The sequence below is a fragment of the Argopecten irradians genome, chromosome 2, assembly GCF_041381155.1.
Source record: "Argopecten irradians isolate NY chromosome 2, Ai_NY, whole genome shotgun sequence".
Taxonomy (NCBI): domain Eukaryota; kingdom Metazoa; phylum Mollusca; class Bivalvia; order Pectinida; family Pectinidae; genus Argopecten; species Argopecten irradians.
This window is the reverse complement of record NC_091135.1, coordinates 9,265,212-9,292,809: the sequence shown is the minus strand read 5'-3', so window position 1 is coordinate 9,292,809 and position 27,598 is coordinate 9,265,212. Positions and strand designations below refer to the sequence as shown.

The window sequence follows — 27,598 nt, the reverse complement described above, 5'->3', positions numbered from 1 at the left end:
TTTTTGTGGTACACGTTTAGATATATAGGATTAAATGTATATAGTTTCTTTGTAGCATTTCCGGAGGCAACGTACGTACGCTACTGGACAAATGATATTAATAAACCACGCCAAAGGTCATCACGCGCTCACGTGGCTTCGGTATCCACGGTAGGGGGGAAGGATGAGAGATAGGACCAGTTGGGACATACATAAAGACATCTTCTTGTTTACATTAAAGATTGATTGATGTGTACACGGGACACTATATAACTGCTACAGTGTGTATATCGTGGATTAGAGAGAGCGGTACACAGGCTCACAGTGTTCGATCGTCCATGCTACTCGATGAACCATCTCTTCCCCATACAATACGATACACTATGTTGTGTATTGCTTACCACATAAAACAGATTTATTCATAATAGTAGCATCACACACTAAAGAGGATTATTTCTTGAGAAATATAGCTCTGCTTTGTTGCGTCAAAATGTGAATGGTACAGACCGACTTTCATGATCGTAATTGTAGGTCTTTAGTATAGATGATTGTAATCACGGAAGCATGCAATGTTTTAAAGTTTATTATGTATGTACTTAAATGTTACAAATAACAAAAATGAATATAGCGATGTATTTTGGTTACGGATGTCGCGCAGACTTAGTCTCGCATTGGCGATTTTTAAGGTAAACATTTATAAACAGAAACATTTATTCAACTTCTTTGTTCAGAACACCCGGTTTTTTTTAACATTATACTTCAAGTAATCCAAAAAGCATTTAAAGATGCTTCACCGCTGACAAATGATATTTTTTAACTATCAAAAACACGAGCAGACGATTTAGTATTTTTCTTCAGTTACAAAAGTTACGTACTTAACACCATTACCACCATTGAAAAGTTTGAGCTTCTAATTTTACTTCAAGTTAAAGTTACAAAAAATAATTAAAAAAATAATTAAATGTATTCCGTGGCACTATATCCTATATTGAATTAAGTACTGTTTGCGCATGCACTAAGGGCAAAATAAATAATTTTATATTATTTTTTGTGTTAATTAAACATATACATACACTATTAAACACCAATTATTATTCAAGTTATTTAATATCATTCATGCTCTGTCGGCGGTGGAGCATCTTTAATTTTGTTTTGCCAGTCCTTATATTTCGTTTCTGCCTTTTACAGAGTTATCTACCCTTGTCGGGGTATTGATTGCAGTAAACTTACCTGGTAGCTTTTGTGAAAATTACGCCGTGCATAATATCACAAAGAATAAAAATTAAATTGAAAGAGAATTGAAACTTCGGATTTTCTTTGCTATTTCACATCTTACTTAAAGCCACACTATACGTAACTATCAACAAAAATTCAAGTTAAATTCGACTCCGATATTGTTAGTATTTGTAGATGTAGTTAAAATTAAGATATATTAAAGAATATTCATAATGTTTTTTGATAACTTTGGTACAGCAGTTGTTGAAAGTCGATACATGTAAACATGCCTTCATTTTAAACTGGTCGCCATAGAAGTTACGAGTATTGCCGAACGGAAGTCGGAAAGTTCATGACCCGTTTTCGGAAGAGTTCGGACAGACGTTACGTAGTTACAGTAGTCACATGACGTTCTCGGCAAAGACGTTACATTGTCGGCTAACTTCGGCTTGTTTGACTAAGTGGGACCCACCTAGCGATAGTTAATATTTATTTGATTTTTAAAGAAATATTACGAATCATTATCGCTCATCTTGACTTCGATTTAGTCCTGTCTCTGCATGATTTACAACAGGATTTTTTTTCAACATTCTTCTAAATCAAGAAAAAAATAAGAAAGATACGGATATTGGGCCTTTAAGATTAAAAAACGTGTGGTTAACCAAATTCCATTCCTTTAGACACCTCTAGGGACGTAGATCACTTTATAAAGCCTTGCACACCCGAATGATTATAAAGACATTCTTTTTTATTCTACAGTACCTGAACCGTTTAACGTTCCCAAATTTGCGTTTCGTTTGCGTTTGCGTTATTTCCGTTAGCAATCGTTAACGTTAGCAATCGTTTATCGTTAATCGTTATCGTTTGCGTTAGCAATTGTTAATCGTTAGTTGCGTTTACAATCGTTTGCGTTAGAAATCGTTTGCGTTAATCGTTAGCAGGATCCACTTCCGCTAACGTTAACCACTAAAAATAGAACCAAATGCCGGTGATATGCTTTGACGATCCGGATATAATGTTCATTTTTGTCTACTAAGATATTACGTTTACCGCTTCGTGTATCCACGACGACTGATATATTACACAAGAAAATAGCTAAAACAGATAATAAAAATATAAAAATGTTATTACAGACACGCTGCATAATATTGTTCTTGTTATGTTAAATATTATCAATGTACGAAGAACGCAAAAAAAAGACTCGGAAGATTTGTAAATAAATTCGTGAAATTTAAAAATCATTAATATGACGAGTTTGAACACGAGGAATAGGTGAGATTTGACATTTACTGTACATTGCATATTTTTAAACGCAATTTATAAGTACTTTTATTTATATGAAAATGGAATAAAATGATGTAAATGTTTGCAATCCTACAACTACATGTAGAACACGTGTGGATAAATTGAACTGTGCAGGGGTACGTTACATTGTAAGCCTTCACACGTACTGTACGCGTGTCAAATCAGCTCATATCAATAAAAACTGGACTGTCACGGGCACCTTCTCACACGTGTGTTCGTTGTTATTTGTAACTGGAATTTCTTCAATTCCCAGCGTGACGCGCACGGGTATTTTACCTGTACAGGTATATAGGTCACGACTGGTGTTACCTTGTGTCGACCCCCTGTAGCTGGCCACGGGCGGAGTTCACCTGTAATTAACACCTTCTTGGGAGGGAGATTAATTTTATACCCAACTTACCTGTGTGCCGTACACTGTGACAGTACATTTCACGTCCATATATGTACTGTCGTATTTCAAAGTTTTGATGTGTGCAATATGCTTTCCTATAGTATAGATTACGTTGGAAAGAATTCACTTACACTTATACATTGTATGAATAATTAATTTGTTTAAACTGTAAATTGAAGAGTTGCTTGATGTGAAATGTGATCAAATAAATATATGTCTTACACCAGTTACAAATATACGTAGAAAATTGTTGCAATGCAATTTTGCAGTATATAATCTTCAGTGTACATACATGTACATGTATGTATGTGCATCACTATCTTCATCGTCGTTGTTATCAATGATTATGCATAATTGACTTAATTTGAATATAAATAACTGGAAGTGAAATATTTTCACTCTTTATATCTTTATTATATGCATGAACTATAATATGAGAGAACTGCAAATGGTGAAACAAGAATTCAAATGTTCAATCTTTATTACAGTAGCTGTGGCGTATGTACGTGCATTTGTAAATGTACATGTACGACCCTAAAATCGATGCCTAGTCAATTGTAAGCAATGAGCTTTTATGAATGCACACCCTAGTAATATACAGCGTGTAATCCGTTATGAAACAAATATTCCGAGAATACAATTTTCCATGGTAAGCGGAAGAGCCTTTCGACAATCTACAAAAACCCTGAAACTTGTTATAGTTGCGGGAAACACTATAAGATGTTAATTATTACAAGTGTTGAGTTATGAAACATCGATAATAGAAATCAAACATATAGATGGAAATTTGATTTACTGCATTTTAAATGTGTTTGTGTGAAAATGTTTTATTCGTCATTTCAATACCATGATACTATTTAAAGTACCAGTATACGCCTGATCGCTTCACTAAAGTTATGACATTGTGACGGTAATATTATCAATAAAGTGTTGTTGTAACAATTTCTTTATTATTTCTTAAAATGTCGGACAAATATGACACTTAGAATAATACAATTCTCTCTTAATGCATACGGCTGTACACGTAATTTGTAAACGTACGTGTGAAGTGGAAACTTCGTATCGAGTACAGTCGTGTTTGACTTCATTGTGTTATTATCAGTAAAGATATGTTGTAACAATTTGTTATTTCTTAAATTATCGGGTAAAATGACACTTTAGAATAATACCATTCTTTCTCCATACACACAGTGCACATGTAATTCATTTTGTATACGTACATTTTGTACATGTAAAGTGGAAGCTTTGCATTGAGTACTGTCGTCTTTGACTTCATCGTGTCCATATAGATTTCATAGGCAAATGTTTATATGATATACAGAAACTTTAATCCCGAACATACTCCAGTTTTTCTTGTACTTTCGTTTGTATTTCAGAACGTCAAGATCCGTAATTTATTTACCGTCAAGCCGTGTCCGTGATTATAACAATGGGATTTCCGGTTTATCATAGCCGATCGTTTTGCGTTTTGCGTTAATCGTTAATCGTTAGAAGGTATTGCGTTAATCGTTTATCGTTAATCGTTAATCGTTAGCGTTAGCAATCGTTAGCGTTAGCTAACGGACGATTTTTTTGCGTTGCGTTTGCGTTAGGCTGGGAACGTTAAACGGTTCAGGTACTGTACCTCTTGGACAAGGCTTATATCCCCTTAGAACTGTTACATTATCCGATTACTTTTCCACATCTCAAGTTTCATCATAATGCAGATTCGAACAATCCGCCATTATCTGAAGATGTGTTTCCGTGTATTTCCGGCGATCATATTTTACTCTCTGTAAACACAGGATTACTCATTTTTGAAATTTTATGGGTTGATTGATGTAAGTAATTTTTGATATGCGATATCGTAAGCTGAATGTTGTTCACGGACATATAACGCTAATTATGATAACATGCAATCATATTTATATTTAAGTGCGTTTTAACTTTAAAAGTTGTCCTGTATAATGTCTACTTTATGTAATCATAAATGTTTTGTATGTAAATGCCCCGTGCGGGACATTGATTGGTTTAATAAAAATTGTCATTGTCTATTGTCTATTTATATATTTATACATTGACTACAACATGTCGACAATCATTTGATTACATAATCAACACAAATCGTACCTTCTGAAATGTCGTAATGTATTTTTTTCAATTTGTTCAAATTTTGTATACATTTCTGCTCACTTTCATAATATTTAAGAAGTTCAAAAAGTTTATTCTACGTCACTTATGAAATATGCATCCTGGGGCCCCGCAGTGACCAACATCCTACTTCTAGTAGAGTCCGTTGAATAGCAAGTTTAACTCACGCAAGTAGTGAAATTGGTATGACATGCTGTTCGTAGGTAGGAGGGATTTTCTCCGAGTTCTCCGATTTTCATCTAATTCTAGATACATTTGATATCTTTAGTACTTTAGTAATAAGTGCCAATAGAGTGCTGTGATGAAGTTAGCTTTAGGCTATTAACATATATCAAGATCTGGTACTTTTAGGATGATTGTTTCCAGTGATAGAACATGTCTGATCAAATACAGATGTATAGAATTAAACGAAACAAACTTAAGTTTTTATATCTTCTTCCGAGAATCGACTTCTTCCCACTTTTTTTTAAATAGAATAAGTGGTTGAAAACTTGCATTGTGGTCACAGTATCAATAGTAATTGAGAATTGTGGGTAGTCAGAGCATTATATATATAATATACACCCTTCATAAAATGCCTGGTTTATGACACATTTCAAAAAATGATCTCAATTGATATAAATAAATAGGAGAAACAGGTTTCCACCCACAATTCGCCTACGTGTTTGTTAACCGCAAACCGGTTTCAGATCACAACCAGACTTGGGCAAGTTGGACTCTTCTGGTTTTTTCCACAGATATAAAAAAATTTTAATCTGAATCCGATTTATTAATCAAAATAAGAACCCGATGAAAGTTGGAAACGCTTGGAAAAAAGTTCAAGTTTTTTTATATAAATGAAACAATCAAATTAAGGAAAGACAACTCCGATCACATTCAGTGTTCAATGCTACAAGAGTTATGTCCCTTCATAGCATGTAGTTTCCCCAATCATCTCTATCGTCAATTAAATAAATTTCACTTGAAAAGAAAAAGAAAAAAAAAATGTTTCCCCAATCATCTCTATCGTCAATTAAATAAATTTCACTTGAAAAGAAAAAGAAAAAAAAAATTGCATTAGTAATTGCTCATCTTAGCGGCTAACGTCATTACCAAATGACATTTATTTTATACATTTTTGCCATTACTGTAATTAATAGCACGTGGTGTTACAGTATATGCTCGTTGTCACTCTTACCCTGGCAGTTATTTTTAGGGATTTCCATTTCGGAAGAAATCCATATTGCTATTGTTCTTTCTTTTCTTTCTTTCTTTCTTTCTTTCTTTCTTTCTTTCTTTCTTTCTCTTTCTTTCTTTCTTTCTTTCTTTCTTTCTTTCTTTCTTTCTTTCTTCTTTCTTTCTTTCTTTCTTTCTTTCTTTAAGAAAGGAAATCCTACAATTCCTATAAATGCTGTTAACATTTTTCATGAAACGGAATAAGGTATGACGTTCGTATGAATAAATTAAAAACTAGCGGTCTGGAAATTTACATAAAACTGTATAAAACACACTTCCCACAAAAGTTTCATGATATGTATTTGTGAATATTTGAAATGGTAGTCTTATGCTTTGATCTTGATCAAATGTAGTATTTTATTTTAAAAAAAATAGCAACGATCTGTCATCTTTGAATTGTCAATAAATAACAGTCGCTGTGAAATGCATGCGCGATTTCAAGTAAATATACATTAATCTATTATCATACATATATATATGTCAAGTGTATGTGGTTTGGAAATTAAAACAAAATAAAAGGCTCCAGAGGGAGTCGAACCCTCGACCTCCAGTTTACTAGACTGGCGCTCTAACCAACTGAGCTATGGAGCCTGTATAAATTACCTTCACGTTAGCTGATAGGATATCGCAAGGAAAACAACGTTTGCGATGTACAGATTCGAACCCATAATTTCGGGTTTCGGTTGTCCGAGTGTCCTCTGACCTTGCTACCAGACAACATACTTTTCTATTTTTCTATGTAGGATCACAGGGATTTGAGAATTAGTTACATTTTATTTTAATTTTGACTCACCAGAGTGTCCATAACAGATTATGTCATAACGCGTTTTGGGGCCTAGATAAAAATAGATACGATCCTACCTACATGTATTACAATACCATATATACGAGAACACAGCGATATGAGAATTAGTTACAGATTATATAATCATGGACCCACCAGAGTGTCCTAAGACCATTTTAGACGTTTTAGAGGTCTAGATAAAAAAAAAGATAAAAATCATACTCTACATGGTACTATATACGAGAAGGGTGGCAAGACTTAGGCTCCAAATTTCTAACCCGCCTACCTTTAGCTGCTATAAAAACACATTTCTAGTACATCGTCATAAAAACTGTTATTACCGTTGGAAAGAGCGATAATTTTCCTTTCAAAATCATCTTACAAATATACAAAGTATACAAAGTGCCGTCATTAAGACGATATAAGCCCCATTATGACAAACACCTTGAACAGCAGCTTATTAAAATTCATCCTGACGGTGTGACCGATATAATATGCATGAGCGAGGCTTCAGCTGCAATCTCATTGGCCAGCAATAAAAAGTCCACAGTTGTAAATGTTTGAATAGTAACGGCGAAATCCATATATAGATGTACAACGTCCCGAAAAGATAGACTTTTTATAGCCGCCGAGGAGATTTTAATTTTAATTTGATTGTGGTATACCCAAAAGGTGAAGCCGTTTGCCACTCCTCATTAAAGGGCCACTACCTTTCCGAAACAGCTTTTAATTTTTAAAATAGGAATGTAAAACGAGATCAATAATTTTGTAGAGTCGCAGAAGTTATTAACTATACGTTTACTAGCACACTTATCATCACCTTCAGAACTGTTTAATTAGAATAAATAAAAATGTTAATTTTTCATAACGCGGGTCGTTTTATGTTTCCCGCCGTCGTCCTAAATGCCGCGCGGTAGTTGACTATCACTGCGCCAGACAGCAAAACAGCGAAATAAATCTCCACTGTTATCGTACATTAGACAGGAAATCTTGCATATGTTTGGTGTTGTAACCTCATCTTAAGCCATCGATATATATTTTCTTTTGTTATTAATGCTTTTAAGAAACCTTTAAATTTTGCTCCGGAAAGGTAGTGGGCCTTTAAAGCTATGAAGTGTAATAAAGTGAAATAATAAGCCTATCGCACTTGCTTCTTAATGCATTTGTTTATACCTATTCTAACAGCCACTCCAAATTCGGTTTTGAGTTGGAATCATTATAAATATATATATGTTTTTTTGTTATTTTTCAATCTGTTGATTTACTGTCTGGTAGACACATCTAATATAAAATCATATCAATACACATTTCTTGGATGGAAATAAAACATATGGTGCAATTTTATGAATTAACTTTAATGAGATTTCAACCCTTACGTATTAGCCCTCGACATTATCCTAAGAGTCATGAGCCTTCCTTATCTAGAATTAGGATCCCGTGATAACAAAGAATGTATCAAGATAGTCATATGCCATCTCATTAAATAATTAAACTATATACACATGTGTATAACATGTATTTTCAACTTTCAACAAGAAATGAAAAGTGACATGTATATGTTTAATACCCAATACAGCCCTAACATGATTATGTAAAATACCAATACCCGACTGAAATTAAAATGGTTTAGAAAATATATTTCAACACTCATTCACCCCTAGTACAATGAAATGTAGAACATCGCCTCACTTTAATTTATTTTCAAAGTCCTCTATATTTTATGAATTAATTTCCAAACATTTAAATCACTAGATTAAAAGCTTGATCATAAATACCTCGCACAATAACCGGATTGGTGCGAGCCGGGTACACAATTATAGTGAACATTATCGATATACTCTCAATTATAAAGCGGCTTAGGAATTGATTTTTTACTGCGTACATAAACACGGGTTTATCCACCCGTTAAAGCCCAGAACCAACATGGGATCATTAATCTAAGGGAATATTATGTCTCGGGTGGTCAAACTTAAAATTATAACTAGTTTAAAATGAAATATTAGCTGTACAGTCTGTAAGTGTGTTGATGAATCCCTACCAGCCGTTCAGCATTGGATGAAGAGGGAGTTTCCATCGGCGGGTCGTATCGATTTGTCACAGACAATTTTTACTGTAGTCAATATCCAACACATCCAGTGATGTCCGAATATTTTCTGATCATCGAAATAATGGAATCTAACACTAAAGCTGAGAATTAAGCATTGTGTAAACAATATTTTCTGTTGGATTGAGAAGGGATATTTCGAGAGTTTGTATGTAACTATAGAGACAACATGGATCTTTATCAATATTTGCTGGCCATTTTTCTCGTGTGGACACTTGTGACTGTACATACAGGTATGATACTTATAAAGGTGTGGAGATTATATCTACATGTACTATTCAGGCGAATCTGTCGCAATGATATGAAAAAAAGGAAATATATGAAAAGTAAAGAAATACACTAAATGAATAGCAACTTGAGATAAAGGCAGCCACTGTAGCTAGATTCATTGACTGATAGATTGTCAAGGCAACTTAAATATTGCATATGACATCATGCTGTGGGTTAAAATTGTGGCACTATAAGTTTCGTGAATTATCGTAGGTCTTGTTTAATTTTATTAAATTATCAACTATGGATATTATAAAGGAAAAGGCCTACGACCATTATCTGCTAACCACACAACGCGTATCTCGAACTCGAGAAACATTTTACATGTTTGTTGTATGTTTGATTAATTAGTAGATACATAATATCCGCAGCTGTGATTGAATCTGAAAACAATGACGCTGGACTTGATACATGTATTGGTATCGTTTTGTTCTTAGAGGTGTATACTAATTTTTTGGTATGGTTTTTCCTGGGTCCTCAGCTGTTTTTTATTAAGACATGAGGATAATTTCATTGTATATCGGATCCTGTGCCGCTTTTTGAATGATATGGAGTACAATTTAATGATTATCATTGTCATTTCATCTTTATTTGATTATTGGAGGATTTATTTGTAGTGGTGTAAGTTGACTTATGTATTGGTTACTATTTCAAAAACTGCTAGTAATCGATTGCTAAGAAAATTTTTTTTGGCAGTGTTATGTTTTTTTCCGTTAAAACGATTGTTTTTTTGATCTTTCTGGTTTGGTTGTGTGTGTTTAAATACCAGTCTGATTTGTTGAATACGATGTGATATTTTTTGTTAATAACAATTATCGAGCATATCTAGCTCATAGAGAACAAAGATACCGTTTCTCTTAGTTTGGCGTCTCCCCTCACCTTTTTGATCAACGTCATCTGACGCCCCGAAGGGTCATTGGTGGGCCTATATGTCATTCATGTGTTTCATCACCACAGTAGGGCTGTCCGCTGTGTGTGTAAAACTTTCACATATTTTGAACAATCTCCATTCCAGTCTTACCAGTTCGATTTGGCTGAAAATTGGAAATGAGCCTGGACATGGTCCTTACCAAGTGCTGTTATTTTTGGGGTCCGATCTGATATCCAAGAAGATGGCCGCCACAGATGCCAATTCTTTGAATAAACCACATTTTTGAATTTCCTCTAAAATCTTCCAAGTGCGAATTCGCTCTGACACTCTTGCTTAAATTGATCTCTGACATGTTCCAGGCATAAGTGTCTGTTACATTCTTGGGTTTGATACCTAACTGTTCGCTATTCACATTTTGGGATGCGTTACAGATTCGAATATAGATCTGTCGTGTACTTAAACAAAATGTCACATAAGCCCATTGGCTGGTGTCAACTTGCTTTTATTACTCTCCCTGGCGATCTGCTCAGGGAGCATACTATTTTTCAAAGTATACCGACGGGAGCATTTGTGATATGGTTTAATCAAATGATTATCAAACATACACTTACATTTTTGGTTGATTCCGCAAAATCGTAAGAATGGGCCCATCATGACAAACCTATCTAATTATGTTCTTCCTTGTGCAAACTGTTGCTTTCAGGTAGTCCGATCAACGTTAAGGGCCATTGTGGCACCTCTGTCTTGGTTAAAATGACGAATGTAAAGTTTGTTTGTTTGTTTTTGTGGCACTTTAATTTTCCTATGTAATCAGCTGAAGAGTAGGTACTTCCGTCAGTATGGTTACTAGAATGTCTATGGCTCTGTTTAATCGGATTTGGAACAAATCCAAAAACACGCACAAGGCTAGAAAGGTAGGCCATATGGTTACTTTGGTATTGTCAAAATGTGCGCGCGAAGTTTTGTAATCTTTTTAGGTGTAGTTGAAATATGTTTCTAAGAAAGGACAAACGTGAGATATTCTGGTGTTGAGTTGACCTCTATGGACCTCTTCTTGTGGTAAATCCGATGTTGTAACCTCAGGGTTATCATGAGCCATTCTAAGCGCCTACTATATAGCCTATAGGCTACTTACTCTGATTATATATTCAATGGACCATACCATTGTGCCCATTATGGACGCCCATTTTAGAGTTTTTCCTTTACAATACTATTCAGAGGCTCTATACTCGTAGATCAGTTACACTGGTAGGGTTATGATTTTTATCCGTCTTTTTTTATCTCGACGCTCTAGAACGTTTCATCAAAGATGGCTGTCCTCTGGAGACACTCTGGTGGGTCCATGATTATACTAATCTGTAAAACCCGTCAATTTGCTCGCAGACCCCCTGTGTCTGGTGCGTCCATGATTTGTTAATCTGTAAAACTACTTCTCAGACCCTGTGTGTCTGGTGGGTCCATGATTATATTAATCTGTTAAATATTTCTCAGTTTGCACCCTGTGGTTGTATACGCTATTATTGTTTTTTAGTTTATTTTACTTCATTACACTTGATAAAGGTCGCAATGTCAGTGTTTTTAAAAGAGAGATTCTGGTGCCTGTATACATTCCGTGTGTTTTTGCTTTACTTCGATTGGAAATTGGACTATTTAATTGTTAGAAAGTATAAATGGTATCGAATTTAATTGTTTCTGTCGTAGATTAGCCTTTTTTCTAGGTCTAACTCATGATGTTCCACCAAGCAATAAAGATTACGTTTTGTGATAGGGGACTATATAGAGATAGGTGAACTAGTGGTGTAGTATTAATACTGTACATTGTATACTATCTTGGAACTACTGTTGATAAGTGTGTTCAGCATTGTCGCGTAATTCTTTTATCTCTCCCTTTTCTAACGAATTTGCATAAGCATGACTTTTTGTGTCTTGTGATGAGGTGTGAAATAAGATAACGTGTTGGGGGGATTATAAGTTATCCAAAAAAGCGCCTATATGCACGGGCGCTTCCGTACTTTCGGCTTTAATCCTCTCACGTCATCACAAAGTGCTCCGGATAAGGGGACTGTCACGTGTGGACCTTGGTAACAATTGTTGTCTCGAGCTCGAGCGTGTTTCAAACCTTCCGATCCAGGTACGGAGCTCCGATGCTGCGTCACCGGATGTATCTGGGCCTATCGACAATTGGAATTTGATGTGTAAGGACTAAACATCGTTTAATAAATGGCGAAAAATACGTTTGTGTTACTTGACAGATAACAGGATTTATCATTTACTAATGGTCCTCGGGATTGTATGTTGGTAATTTATAAGTATAATGGCGAAGAACCTTCTCCTCCTGAAATATGTCACGCCACAGAAAATCAACGTGATTATATCAAATAGAAAATTGTTTGTATTTGTTTTTAATTCTACATCGTTGGTCCCTTCGTCGACTCATAACACGCGACGGCTGTATGCTAATCAAGTAACAAACTGGCATTATTGTTAAAGCCAATAGTTTGCCTTAATTCTGAACTTCCGATTCTCCACCTTGGTGAAGCCTGCATACAAGATTTAACTAAAGCCCTTTGTGTACAAAAACATAGACGAGTCCATGATGACAGTTCACAAGAGTTTTGGGATAGCGAGGAGCGGAAGAAACTGCGCGCGGCATATGTATAATACATACAGCTGCAGCTCCGTAAAAGTGTATCCCCCTATGTTTTGCTGCTGGTTTCTTCAAATGGGGATTATCTACGCTTTATTAATATAGATGTGTTTTTTTTTTAATCTCTCAGAGATAGCAAAAATATTCGTTGTCGAAACGCATTGAAGATGTGTTCACTTTCGTGTACAATTAACAACGCGTAACGGTGTTATTAGTGGATACAACCTTGCTTGTTGTACTTTGGGTAGAAGTTGTCGGAGTCAAATAGTGGACAGGCTCATTGGGATTACAGATATTGATTTCGTGGATAACACCTTGCCGCTTGTTCTGCAGTATAGCCCCCTTGGTACTATCGCTGCCACTGTAATACGCTGTACACCATTTCGTGTCCGTGGCACTCAACAGAGTTCGCCTTGCCCGTATCATGTTGTGCGCACCCAAATTTGGCGGGGGGTTCCATATCCCGATATGTACGGATCTTTACAGCCAATTCTGACCCGTGAGACGCAGAAACTCTGAGTACCGTGGGCCTTGGGCGCCTTAACGTTTGGCTGTGGGATCGTTGCCAAATATGTGCAAGATCAAAATCCCTGTTGGTAACATTCGAGGGAGATTATGGTAAGTTGTTATTTCTCTCGCATCATATATGTGATGTCAAAACCCTGGTAACAACGGTGGGAGTCTTATTGGTAAAGTATGAAATGTTCCTGTCATATTGTGAAAGTCATAATCCCTTGGTAACATTCGAGGGAGATTAAGTAAGTGTGAGATACTATCCTTGTAGTGCGAATCAGTTCGCATAGATCCACCTTGGGTAACAATCGAGGGAGATTAAGGTTAGTTTGATAGTTATCCTTTATATGTAAACGTCATAAAATCCCTGGTGACAATCGAGGGTGGATTGAAGGTAAGTGTGATATTATCTTACTTATATGTGTATAAGTCCTAATCCCTGGTAGACAATCAGCGAGGGTAGGGTTCTGGTAAGAATGTGAATCTCCTTGTATGTGATGTCAAATCCACTGGTTTTGGAGATTATGGAACTTTTCTCTATGTAAATTTTATTTCCTGCATTGGTAAAATTTCGAAAGAGATTACGGTAAATCAATCAACGCTTCCTGGGAAATGACGCCATAAACAATTATGGAACCATCGCTGACGAGGAGTATTGTAAAAAATCTCCGGATATGTGTAAGCCAAAAAAACTAAAAATTAATAAAACTAAAAGGTTTATGCTTTGTCTCTCGGTGCTGTATTTCGCTCAAAATGTGTACTATTTATAAATGTCGCTTGGCATAATATATGAATGGATACATTTCTGTTCTTCTCAGTGCGACTTATCTATGGCCGGTCCCACTGTGCGTTTAGGAAGATTTGCGAACGCATTGCGCATCAAAATTGGCTGATATTTTCGATGATACATACAGCAATATTTCGTTTATCAGTACTTGTATCTGGCGCCCAACATCCGGCACACGTCCGTAAATATCCCGCAAATGGCGTGTTTTTCCGTTTCCAGGATTGTGGAAGTGCAACAAAATTTTGATCTACTGAAATTCTATTCACAAATAGACTTATCGCTATTTCGATCGCTAATAGTATTCTCCAATACATGCTTTTTATATGCAGCCTGTATATCCACGGCTGTTATTCGTTGCTTATACCGGGGCAACTGCCGGGTTTTGTTGCGGCCTTTATAGTGCACGCGAATCAAAATAATTTTGTAACGAGATTGTATATTTGTTATTCGCGTCTGTTTTTGCAGATTTGCAATTTGTAGACACTAATTTGTCCGGAATTGTATAACAAACAGTGTTGCCCTTAGCCATAACTTACTCTGTATAAAATTTGGCAATAAACTCGGACATTATTTATCCTTTTATTTCCAGTCACCGTCGAGACAATAAAGGTGGTAAAGTAATGGGTCCTCGGCAATATATAACCAATACAGACAATAACCCATCGGTATCTCCAACATAAACAATTAATATCAGAATTGTTCAATTCATGTAAATTTAATTCAAAGACCAGAATAGATAAAGTGTTTGTGCCTTTGATTTGAATTTGTGAACGCGCTAGATCTAGTCTTTTCCTTGATATCTGGATGGCCATTGGTTAGGCATGGCGAAGTTGCAGCTTGGCTTATCTGATGGTGTGCCAGTCGTGCTTGTTTGAAAAGCGATCATCGAATAGGCCCTAGACGATTTTTCCTTTCCCTAACCGTTAAATTACTAGATGGCTCCTACTTCGCGCAATTTCAACCTCGTTCGTTTCCGCTACCATCATCTGCGCAATGCTATTTATTAATAGATTTCGCTAGTTTTAGCTTTCCGTAACTAATCGCTATGACATTCCGATCTGTTCTTCCCCTCACAAACATGATGCGATTTTTTTATTATAGTCGTAATTCGTTTGTGCTTTAATACGTCATCAGTCGAAGTGTTGTGTTAATTCTTATCCGATTTGTACCTCCAACACGTGTGAGGTCAGACTGTTAATCGTATCTCTAGTTGTTTGTTATACCGTTGTAAATATTCCGTCATTGTTGTAATTCGGTTACTATCATAATATTCGCTCACGTATATTATTAACATATCAGTAAATTCGATAACTTGTAAAATTTGCTTATTTTTAGCTCTCTCAATTTTTGTTGTCGGATGACAACGAGAACGGCAAAAAGTTTGTAAATCTAACAATTCATTCCGCACTGTAATTAATCTTCGCTCTTAAGTGGGACCGGACCTAACATATTACATTGCGGTATGTGGACTTGTAGTGTGTATCGCAATTGATTTGTTATAGACGAAGTTTAGTTTGACCTGGTAACATATTCTAGCTGACTTTTGATATTTACGCAGTTTTGTAGGTTAGTATTGCGTACCTTCATTTTGTGTAAGACGGTTTTTTAACATCTATATTTTTTGTTTATTTTCAGAATGGGCGTGTTCCATCTCCCGGATTATTGAAGTTGTTCGCCTGACTTTTTGTGTTATCATAGGTCACTATTTCTCACACGAGGTTGTATCCTTCACTGTCAGAGGAAGGAGGATGTCCGATCGCAGTCGCAAATCTACCCTCCTCGGGGCTGCAGAGTTCGTGTTGTATCTGTGTCCTTGTCAGTGAAACGGCAGGGGATTATTAATGTTAGGACTTGTTCTGTTGTCTGTCTGTCAGTTTTTTTATCGGATGGTCATTTTCAGATGATAACTTGAGAACGGATTGATGAATTTTGTGAAAAAATAGCCCATAGCTTTATATCTGAGTACAACAGTTTTGATTTGATTTGGTTGTCAACTGACAAAGTCATTTTTTAATTTAACAGTCTAAGCTATGGGATTCATATACTCCAATCGCCTCTTCCTCAGGCGTCCATCCTTCCGTCCATCTCATTACACATTCTTGGTACCCCACTTAGGTGTTATCCCAGATAATTTATTAGGTGAGTGTTCTTGTCGCCTAATATTTTCATATGTACGTGGTTGAGATTGCATTTGGGAACGCCTTATCACGATCACTCACTGCTGTGTTGAATAAGGTAGCCATTTTTGATATTTCGACTATATGACGTTTGTTTCTGGCTAGCTGTCTCAAAAAACTCACATCCTCGTGAAAACTACGAGTTGTTCAATATTTGCATTTTTTGGTACTGATCAGGTGCAAACATGATTGGCCGGTAGACAGGCATCTCTCTGATTTTTGATTGATACATCTCAAAGATTGAGGGCCAGAGTCAGGCAGCACATCTTCGGTTGTTTTAATAATTCATGGTTCTGTTTCCGCTAATTTCTCACTGTATAGTACTGGGAAAGATCTGATATAAAAAAATTTTATATGAGAGGAATTGTTTTCCTTATAGTACACTCGTACTTCGTGAATATACAGCATCGGGAATACCGGATTATTGATTTTTTTGTATTATAATTGGCACCATATACATTGTACGGAAGTTTGTTGAACTTGAGTAGGTGACTTACCTTTTGGACTTTAGGTTGTAGGGGCATTCTGTCTACACATTATCGGTTAAAGTTCTGGTTAGCCATTGGAATGCAGATTCGAAAAAAAAGTTGAGAAAAAAAAACTCTTCATAATAATCCTCTACATTGTTCTGTTTGATGGTACCCTTTACGCGGTGTTATTTCACTTAAATCTTATCTCCACATAAATATAGTGTTTTAACATTAGATGAAACCTTCAGCTGATGTTGATTATGATATTTGTTTTGATAAAAAATAATCTTACAGACTTTGAATTAGTTTATTATAAATTGGCCTGCGCACATTGTGACGAAGGAATTTGTCTGACGTTTCTAAATAATTTGACTCCTTCAATACTAGTTTTTATACTTTAGATGAATCTCATATTCACTCTAAGATTCACTCATTCTATTGGTTGAAATTTTAGTCCAAATAATTGCAAGATACTGGTTTGGTATTGGATAAGAACCGGGAGTTATTTGGGGGTACCTTTCTGTTATTTATATTGGTAAATTGCTAAAGTAATAGGCTTCCGCAAATTTTTAATAGCCGCACAATAGATATATTGTTTAGCGTCTGAAATAGGAATATTTTATTAGTTTTTATCTTTCTTTAGTATATTTTAGGGAGGGGCAACCATTTTTCGAACCTCTCCATCTTCTCTATTACAGGAACTACCTCTGGGTTCTTTTGAATCTTTTTTTTTAGGTATTTTAAGACAGGTTCACTGTCATAGGTGATAGACAAATATTCACAGGTGTCGTTTCTCGTTAAATAGGTTCCGGTGGACAAAAATTCTTATGGGTTAGCTGTGTCAGAAGGTCCATACCCCCTTCCATAAGTACGGTTAGATGACTTCCTAGTCGTAATTTATATTATAATTTTGGTGATTGATCGCGTCGATACTCAACTTGAGCCGGCTAGGTAGCCATCAAATTTAGAAGTGTTTGATTTGTCAAATTTTGATCATGGCAGAGAAAAGATGTCCGCTATGTTTACGCAATGGCAGACAGTTGATATTTCGTTGTGTGGCTGGCTCTCCAATCAATCCCTCCATGAATCTAAATCTTGCGATAATAGGTTTGTTTGTTTGTTTGCGATATTTCTCAGTATTAATACTCCTAACGCTATCCCAGTAATATGTCTATAAGATAAGTGTATGTTCATATTGTAAATTTCCCCGTAGGAATCTAGATTGTGCATTTTCTATTTAACGTCGGGGAGTACACGAGTCTCGGTGTCTGAAATTATTCCCAATAAATAGTGGGCTCGACAGGCCAGCCCATTCTTGGGGTTTGATTTAATTTGAATGATTTGTTACCTGCTTTTTTCTCTCAGAAATGTTACTGACAGGAATTTTTCTTCTCACGAAGTTTTTGACTATTACACTGAACTATACCGCTAAAGTAATGAATCGTTAAATGTGATTTTTTTGGATCACGCGCAGATCGAATGACTCCACAAGAGATAGCCGGATCCATAATGCCGCCCCAGTTTTGAATGAATTGTGTTTATTGACAAGTTTATTTCCGATTTTCGCTTCGCAGTACATAAACTAAAGGGATATCTGTACGCTTTTAATTTGCAAATTGTAAGCTCACCATTTCGGACTTCTTAGAGTTTCCCGTACTATGTTGTCACGCTCCTTTTTTGGATCCGATTCGACTGGAATAACAGGAGCTAAAAATCGTACATAACAAGTATAACACAGTGGAACACCCTATATGTTATACTTCTTGCATCATATGCTCTTTAGACTCAAATAAGGGTGCATGGTGTATGAGGATATGGAAATCCATAATTAGGTTTTTACTAAATTGGCATTTAAACTTATATTGTTGGTGTTTTTGTTTGTGCTGTGTTCGGAGGTGCATTTTGTCGTTTGCAGCCCTGTTACGGACTCGCTAGCTACTGTTTTGGCTACTGGGGACACACTCAGCTAACTTCCCATTCGGAATAATTATCCTGGCCGGATTTAATACCCTATACTAGACCTCAGCGGTTGACGCTAGGCGTTGCCACGGTGAAAGGCTTGCCGGACGTGGCTGCGGGACTATTCGAGGAAGCGTACATAGTTGCTAAGACGGTTTCGGAGATGAACTCTGTATCGTGCTTGAATTTATATTTTTCCTAGAAAACTCCCAGCGATTAAACGTGATAAAGAACTAGATTTTTTAGATTTCTGAATCAATCAGATTTATGTACTGGTATTGTTTTTGTTGTGTATTAAATGTCGTTGTCTCTCGATCGAACTATGATTTGCTGCACTGCTGCTTTCGGCAGTTCGCATTTACTCGCCAATTTGATAGGCCTGTGGTTTGACAGCGATTAATGTTGTTCGCATTTTAGAAGATTATTCCATTATCATATTCTACTCGATGGATAACAGTTCTTTATCAGATAAATCACATTTTTAAATTGAAGTTCTCCAGTATTTTTAGAAAAACATCCCCATTATGCGTTGTATTTGACTCAATGTAAGTGTACAAATTTATGAATTGTTGATTTTTCTTCGATCTCTTCACCGTTGATTGCTAGTCATTCTATAGAATGTGGACATTTGTTACTTGTTGTTCACTGATGCTTGTATAACTTTTCGTAGCGTTTTATTATGAGTTCTTAGTTTATAATCTAAAGGCCAAATAGTTCATCATCCGTTTGGTAAATTGCATTGGCATAACTGTTTACGATTAATCTAAACATGTATCGCATTGTTGAATTTCGTCATCGGCTTTAGGAGTAAGATAGCAATTTACATATAAAAGCAAGCTAAAAAACTGCTGACATCCATAGCTTTGGAATTGAGAGATTGAATTCTGTCATGCTAACATCACCGCCAAAGAATCCCATAGTGTAGTACTGAGATATACTGTTACCTACGGATGTTTGCAGTTGTAATTTATAGATATTGTAATAACATAAATCGTTTTTTCCCGTGTATGGCTATGCGTAAGAAGAAAAATAATAATGGTCTGAGTATGTTATACCAAAAAATATTCCTATTTTGTTTCTTTGATTTTCGGAACTGTTTGTGTAAGAAGCGTCCTTTGCACCTCTCTGGACATTGATAATAACTATGTATTAGTTTACAAATTCATTTGGGTCGGCATATATCATAGGTTACTTTGCATCGCCCAGGAAACACTCTAGACTGTTGAGCAGTTCGGCGAACCCTTAGTACCTAGAAGAATATTCAATATGATAATTTGTTACATTTGGTACATGGATGTCTTATGTATTATGAAATTTAAGATAAATCGTCGCTCGGCATTGTATTTTGTTATGCACACTGCCGAGACCTTTTAGGATGGTAGCTAAGTAGATCGGAGTATCTTATACGAGCAATAATAAATTTCATATCCTACGTAGGTCTACGATTGTAAGGTATTCTACTTGATTACATTAACCAGTATTTATGGACGTTTCTCATAAATGTGGCGACGTTGCGTTTTACAGTCTGAGACCGAAAATATAAATCAATATGTCACTTTTGATATTTTTTACATGTGGGCACGTATGAGATTTCTTAAGGTGTCAGTAATGTGATAAATATAGATCATTACACATACGTACATTTATATTTGTTGAAGTTGATGCTAATAAAATCTCCTAACGTCACGTGTTTTGGTTCAAACTGATAACACACGTACCTGACATTGATGTTCCTGTTCACTGTACTGAAGCATTTCTTCATCGTCTTTGATATACTAATTGTATGTTCATAGTCTGTTATCTTTTTTCTTGTTCACTGGAGTTTTAGGATACAGTATGAAACAGTACATATAGACGTTATTATATATTGACTCATCAGGTAGTGATGATTAAACCTTTTATTCTAGATATTTGTGCATGAAGAGGAGTATTTTGATTTCCGTGACATCTACTATGAAAATTGAGCAATAATGCTTTATAAATGTTCTTCCCTATATATAACTATAGTAAAAATTAGACCCAATACCCAGGGAAAAACTCCTGAGGACCCCCAGGCCATGAAATTCACAATTTTGGTAGAGTTTCAGAGACCTTTCACAATCTATGATGAGTATGTGCAGTGTATAATGATAAGGTTTTTGTAATTTCGCCATTTTGACCCATATTGGATACAACTCTCAAATACTACCTCAGGCTAATAATTTTTATTAATGTTATGTTAAGTTAAAGTTATTATCTAATTTCCTATGAAAATTGCAGTACATAAACTCATCAATTGCGTTTTTCATATATAAACTTTAGTAAATTTGACCCCTACCCAGGGGAAAATCTGAAGATCCAAGGCCATGAAATTTCACAATTTTGGTAGAGGGCCTAGAAACCTTTCAATTTATGAAGACTCTTTGAGTGGTGAAGAAAGTTTTTGAAATTTAAGCCATTTTTGACCCTTATGGCACCTCTCTCTGGCCCCTTGGGGTCAGCCAGGGAACCTATATTGATGTGATGTTTAAATACTATCTCAGCTGAATAATTCTAATCAAGTTTGACCTCATTTCCTATATGAAAAGTGAGAGCAAAAAATACTCATAAATGGGGTTTTCATATATAAACTTTAGTAAATATGACCCCCTTTCAAGGGGAATCTGGAAAGACCCCTGGGTCATATACATTCATATTTTTTTGGCATTATTACCTTTCTTCTATCAATGAAGAATAATATATTATTGTCCACCCATCTGTGAGTTAAGAAGTTTTAGCCTATTTGGCCCTTTTTGGCCCCACCCACAGCTCCTTGGGGAAACCATATCATCCATATCATTCACAATTTTGATTGATCTTATGCCTCAGAAGGTTTGTGCAAAATTTCATTGAATTTGCTGCAGCAGTTTTGAAGAAGAGGTCGACACATTAAAACAAACATGGTTACATAACAAATATATCGGTGTGCTCGCCAAAGCAAATTATGTTTGAATAATTAATTGCAAATTCTGGACAACACTGGAGTGTTTTAATCACTCCGAAAAAAGATTCAACAATTTATATTTCCAAAACGGTCTCCTGATGACTTTTTATAACAAAAAGACAAAATAAAAAATATATAATGTCTTACCTTTAGTCTTAAAAGTCAGATACTTTGACAAAGGCGACTACAGACCTGGTTTTAAATGTATCAGTTCTTCTTTGTGATAATAAATTTAAATACAGGTAGCGTCGGGAAATTATTGCCGACGTTTTTTTCTGTTTTAATTAAGTTTTTTTTATCATAACTACTCTTAACGTACCTCTCTGGGTATAAAAAAGTATCTGATCAGGTATTGTGGATTTCCACCATTTAGGCCTAGAATATACGTTGCTCCAGTAAATGTCCCATATGTATGATGGCCAATATCAGCCGACATGGCAACTGCTTTACTAAACTGTAGATAAAACTGTAGTATTTACACCACATTTGTGGTGATTGTCATGACAACTGCTTTAGTAAAAAGCACTTACCGACATTTTTTTGTCATATTACTCGTTTGGCAACTGCATTGCTAGAGTAACTGTATTGTCATCCTTACTTGTGGCCAAATTAGGCGTATTGGCGAGTGTCAGGCTTTTTTATACAATTAAAGGGCCACAATTGCAGTCTAAGAGAACATTAAAAATTTGTACATATATTGGAAAAAACCCAGTAGTTCTTATGGTAATTAGATCTGTCGGTTTTAATGTAATATGCCCAGGAAAGCCCATGGTAGTGAAATGCGTGTGAAATGTTCAAACTAGCTCGCTGTCCGCCATTACACATTGTGGTCGAACATCTTGTATGCCGAACCCTGGTCCCTTGCTCTGTAGAGTAATGCAACTTTTGTCTAAAACTGCTCAAATCGCTCTGACAGTAGTGTGTTTACCTTATTACGTGAATTGTCTTGCCTAAAAATATACATATACATAGAAAATACATACTGTATTTGTAACTGGCTTAATCGTATTGATCAACGATTTGTAATTACAAAAAACCAATTAAAATACTAAACAATGATGTGGAATTTGTTAATATTTTTTATGTTATATGTTTCATAAGAAATATAGAACAATACACTTTTGCCATATTTTGCTTCTTGGTTATGTAACAGAATTAGCCTGAGTGAATTTTCCCTTTAACATTCCACACCGATATCTAACCGAGTTTGACGCTGTACCCAGTTGTACTGATGAAATGACATTTGGAACCGAAAACAGATATTTTCGGAAATTCATTACGACAAAGGCGATTACTGTTATATACAAATAACATACCCGTGATGGTAACAAGTTATATATACGGTAAATAAAGTTCATTTATAATTGTCGAGTCGGATGGGGAGGGGCTACTTTCCTGGGGAGGGGGACAGCGCAAGATGGATAGCTGGTAGAAAGGGAAGTAGACTGGCCACCAGACCCTAAGTTGTTGATTTTCACTTTCTCAGTAGACTTCTCTTCAACTTGAGTATCTTCCCCTAGTTAACTTAGTAAACTTAATCAGACATGTAGTAGAGACAAAAAAAAATAATCAATTCATTTTTTTTTCAAATATTCTTGAGACTGGTAGCCAATCTAGGAGGGAAGCTAACTTAATAATGCAATTTAACTCACCTAAATCTCTCATTAAATGCCCCTACCTAGGGAAAACCGAAATGTCCCCCCCCCCCCACATAATATCCGATATTATTAAAGATGAATAAACATGGATATTAAACTTTCATTTACACTATATTGAGGTACTTTACTGAAAGCTTACCTAGTGGGGGAGGAGAAATAGGTTCCCATGTACCCCTCTGGCAGTTTTTCGAAACATGGTTTTTTAGGACCGGTATGATGTTTAGTTTCATTTAATGCTTGTTGCCATTGACAACTAATGTCCCATGGGGGTCATATGGCGGCCATCTTGGATTTCAGGTATCGAAAATGGCCAAAATGACACATTCGCATATATGCGCATAGATAGAGAACCAGACAACATTCACAGGCAAATAAACACATTTTTTGATATGATTGAAACATGCTGAATACGATTAAATCATAATAATGACGTTAATGTATTCTCATTTTTTGTGAAATGACGGGAAAAGTTTCAATAAAAATTTTCAGTTTTTTTTTTTTTTCCCGAAAATTATCGTATAAAATGTCCTAATTTTATATCACAAGTAAAAAAAAATGATGACAAAAAAGATATTGCAGTCATTTCGAATTGCACTTACCCTTGTGTAAACATACGTGTATTCTGAAAGGATTTTAATGTTTTTTAGCAGAAGAATCGTGGACATCCCCCCTCCCAACACTACTCATAGAGAAAAAAATCTCATAACTATTATTACATAAATTACATATTTCCTGATCTATGATTCAGACAGTTCCAAACATCAATTACATTTTTTAACAGCCGGGGTCATGTAAGGATTTGCCAGGTTTATTGGTGAAGGAAAGGCGGAGTTCCCGGAGAAAAAACACCGCCAGCAGTCAATACCTGGTAACTGCCCCTGTAGATTCGAACAAGCTAGCTACCCAGAGGTGGAGGGCTTGTGGTAATATGTCGAGAAATCATACCAATCGGCCATCGCGGCCCCAATTACAACTAGAATCTGGTTAGAACCGTAATAATCCATTCTCTTTTAGTGAACAACTGTAAACATAGAATTTTTCATAAATTTTCGGCTCTTGCCAGAACGAAACGTACCACTGTGTTCGAATTATTATCTTTGATTTTTTTCCTGAAGACACGATGGTATAGCACAGCTCATTCCAACAAAACTAAATCCTTTCGGTGTCACGACTGTTACTTTGGTTTTCATCTGCTGCAGGTTGGCGTGGAATTTCATCACTCCAGGAAATAAATATACACATCTATTTCGACGATTCCCTCATGCTCCACCGAGTCTAGGAATCGTTGAAACGATGACAGATGACAGGTTGGGGGGCTTACCTCGAAGGCCATTGCCAGTCGGGGAGTGGTCTGGGGATCAGGTTTCCGAGCACATCAACGTGCTGGGGATAAGGCTGTTAGGTTGGCTCTGCAGGCTTTTCGGAAGATTCTTCATTCCAAGGTGGTTTGTGTGACTACATACAACTCTACAGTTGTCGCGTATCTGGAGAGAAAGGGTGGGGGCAAAGTCCCACGTCCTTTGTGCCCTCGTCATTCGTGTTCTCCTCTTCTGTCAGGAAATGCGGTTGACTCTCTTAGTCAAGCATCTTCCAGTCAGGTTGAATGTTCTGGCGGATACTCTTTCCAGGCGCCGCAAGCCGGTTGTGACAGAGAGGCAGCTAAATCTCCCCGATCTTCGAGGGCATTTGCTAGGTGTGGAGCAGACCTCATATAGACCTTTTCTCCAATTCGCCACTAATTGTCCACTTTTGTCTCTCCGGTGCCAGACCAAATGACTTGGGCTGTGGACGCCCAATCTCTAGATTGGGAGGGGATACATGCTTATGCATTCCCTCCATTCAACCTGGTGGGCAGGGTTCTAATAGAAGTTTCGGGAGCATCATTTTCCCCTCCTTCTGATAGCGCCCCAGTGACCGAGACAATCCTGGTTTCCGGAGCTCTTGTCGTTTCTGTTGGTGGATATTCCTCTGGTTTTCCCACTCAGAACCAATCTCCTGCGCCAGCCTCAGTCCCGGAAGATCCATTCAAGAGCGTGGAAGCTATCTCAGGAGGCCTCGCTCAGTCAGTCCTTTCTTAAGACGTGTCAGCTCGCATCGCCCGATCAATAGGTCTTCCTCACCTGCCGTCTTACAGTCATGGAAGATCGTCTGTGATTGGTGTATCGACAGGAAGATTGATCAGGTCAAGGCCTCTGCCCAGCTGATTGCGGATTCCCATCTCTATTTGTTTAGAGAACGCAAACTTGCCTCTAGTACTATTGCAGGCTATCGCATGACTATTTCCAGTGTACTGTTTTCTCATGGTAGATCAGAGTTAGATCCAACTCTTTTCTGCCTTGATTAGGTGGTTCAGTCTTGACAGGCCTAGAGTACGGCAGTTAGCTCCACAGTGGAATCTATCACTTGTGTTACTAAAAGGGGCTCCTTAAGAGCCTTTGGTGTCGGTCTCCATTAAGGTTTTAACTTTTGACTTCCTGCTTGCTTTTGCCTCAGGCCGTAGGAGTAGTGATATTCATCTATTCATCTTATTCCATTCTATTTCGTGCTTCGTTGGGCCAGATATAGCTCTGTTACCCTACTCACTGATCCTGCCTTTTTGGTAAAGATTCACAATCCCTATTGAGCCGAAGGAGAATGATCGGCTGCTTTGTCCCAGTCGGACGCTTAAGTGTTTCCTTGATAAAACAAGGGGGCGATGTACTATTCTTGCCCTTTAAACAGGGTCAGCAGGATTTCTCCTCCCAGTAAATCTCCAGATGAATATGTCAGGTGATCAGGATTGCTTATGAGCAGTCTAATTATCAATCTGGGGCGAAATGCAAGGAGATGGCACATGTAATTAGAGTCCTTGCGGCTTCTTTGGCTCTCCATAATGGGTCCTGGTTCCAGGACATCATGTCTGCTGCCTTTTGGCGTGGTCAGACTACATTCAAGGACTATTACCTACGGTCCCTGTCCTCTCATTCTAATTGACTGTGTTCCTAGGATCCCGTTGTGGCGGCCCAGTTTGTGACTGTTCCTACTCAGCATATATTATATGTATTTGTAGTTTTTAACTTATGCGAGCAGGCATCACCATGGTACACCTTTTCCAAGGGGAGGTTTATCCAAAATTGAAGGAGAATAGTTCGAACCAAGTTGTTTTGGGTTGTGGGGGGGGGGGGTTCCCTCTATTTTTCCCACCTCACTCATGCGATCTATCTTTTTATAGTACACATGTGTTTACACAAGGGTTAGTGCAATTCGAAATGACTGTTACAAGGTGATTTGTCCATCAATGTTTTTACTTGTGATAAAAATTATGGCATTTATCGATTTTTTAGGGAAAAATAGCTGAAAATTTTATTGTTTTCCCGTCATTTCACAAAAATGAGAAGACGTAACGTCATTATTATGATTTAATCGTATTCAGCATGTTTCAATCATATTTAAAAATGTGTTTATTTGCCTCTGTGTGTTGTCTGGTTCGATATCTATGCGCGTATATACGAATGTGTCATTTCGGCCATTTTTTTATGGGGGGAGGGGTTCCTCACTTTTTCCGACCTCATTAATGCGATCTTTCTTTTTATAGTACACATCTATTTACACAAGGGTTGGTTCAATTCGAAATGATTGTTACAAGGTGATTTGTCCATCATTTTTTTTACTTGTGATAAAAATTATGACATTTATCGATTTTTTAGGGAAAAAAGCTGAAAAATTTATTGTTTTCCCGTCATTTCATAAAAATGACAAAACATAACGTCATTATTATGATTTAATCGTATTCAGCATGTTTCAATTATATCAAAAATGTGTTTAATTGCCTCTGAAATTTGTCTGGTTCTCTATCTTTGCGCATATATGCAAATTTGTCATTTTATTTTGGCCATGTTTGATACCTGAAATCCAAGATGGCCGCCATATGACCCCCATGGGACATTAGTTGGCAATGGCAACAAGCATAAAATGAAACTAGACATCATATCGGTCCTAAAAAACCATGTTTCGAAAAACTGCCAGAGGGGTACATGGGAACCTATTTCTCCTTCCTCACTAAAATAAATAATGCATAATTAGATGATAAAAAGATAAAAACACAAAAATTGGAACAATCAGCTCTAAAATAATAATAGAACAATTTTATTTAAAGAAAAAAGAACGAAATTTACAGTCAGA

General features: G+C 36.5%; 1 non-coding gene across 1 annotated transcript; it reads right to left on the bottom strand.

The window, feature by feature from the left end:
- Positions 1-6,752: 6,752 nt before the first annotated feature.
- Trnat-agu (transfer RNA threonine (anticodon AGU)) lies at positions 6,753-6,826 on the bottom strand. Its single transcript has one exon. It is a non-coding gene; the product is annotated as a tRNA-Thr (tRNA).
- Between the last annotated feature and the right edge of the window lie 20,772 nt (positions 6,827-27,598).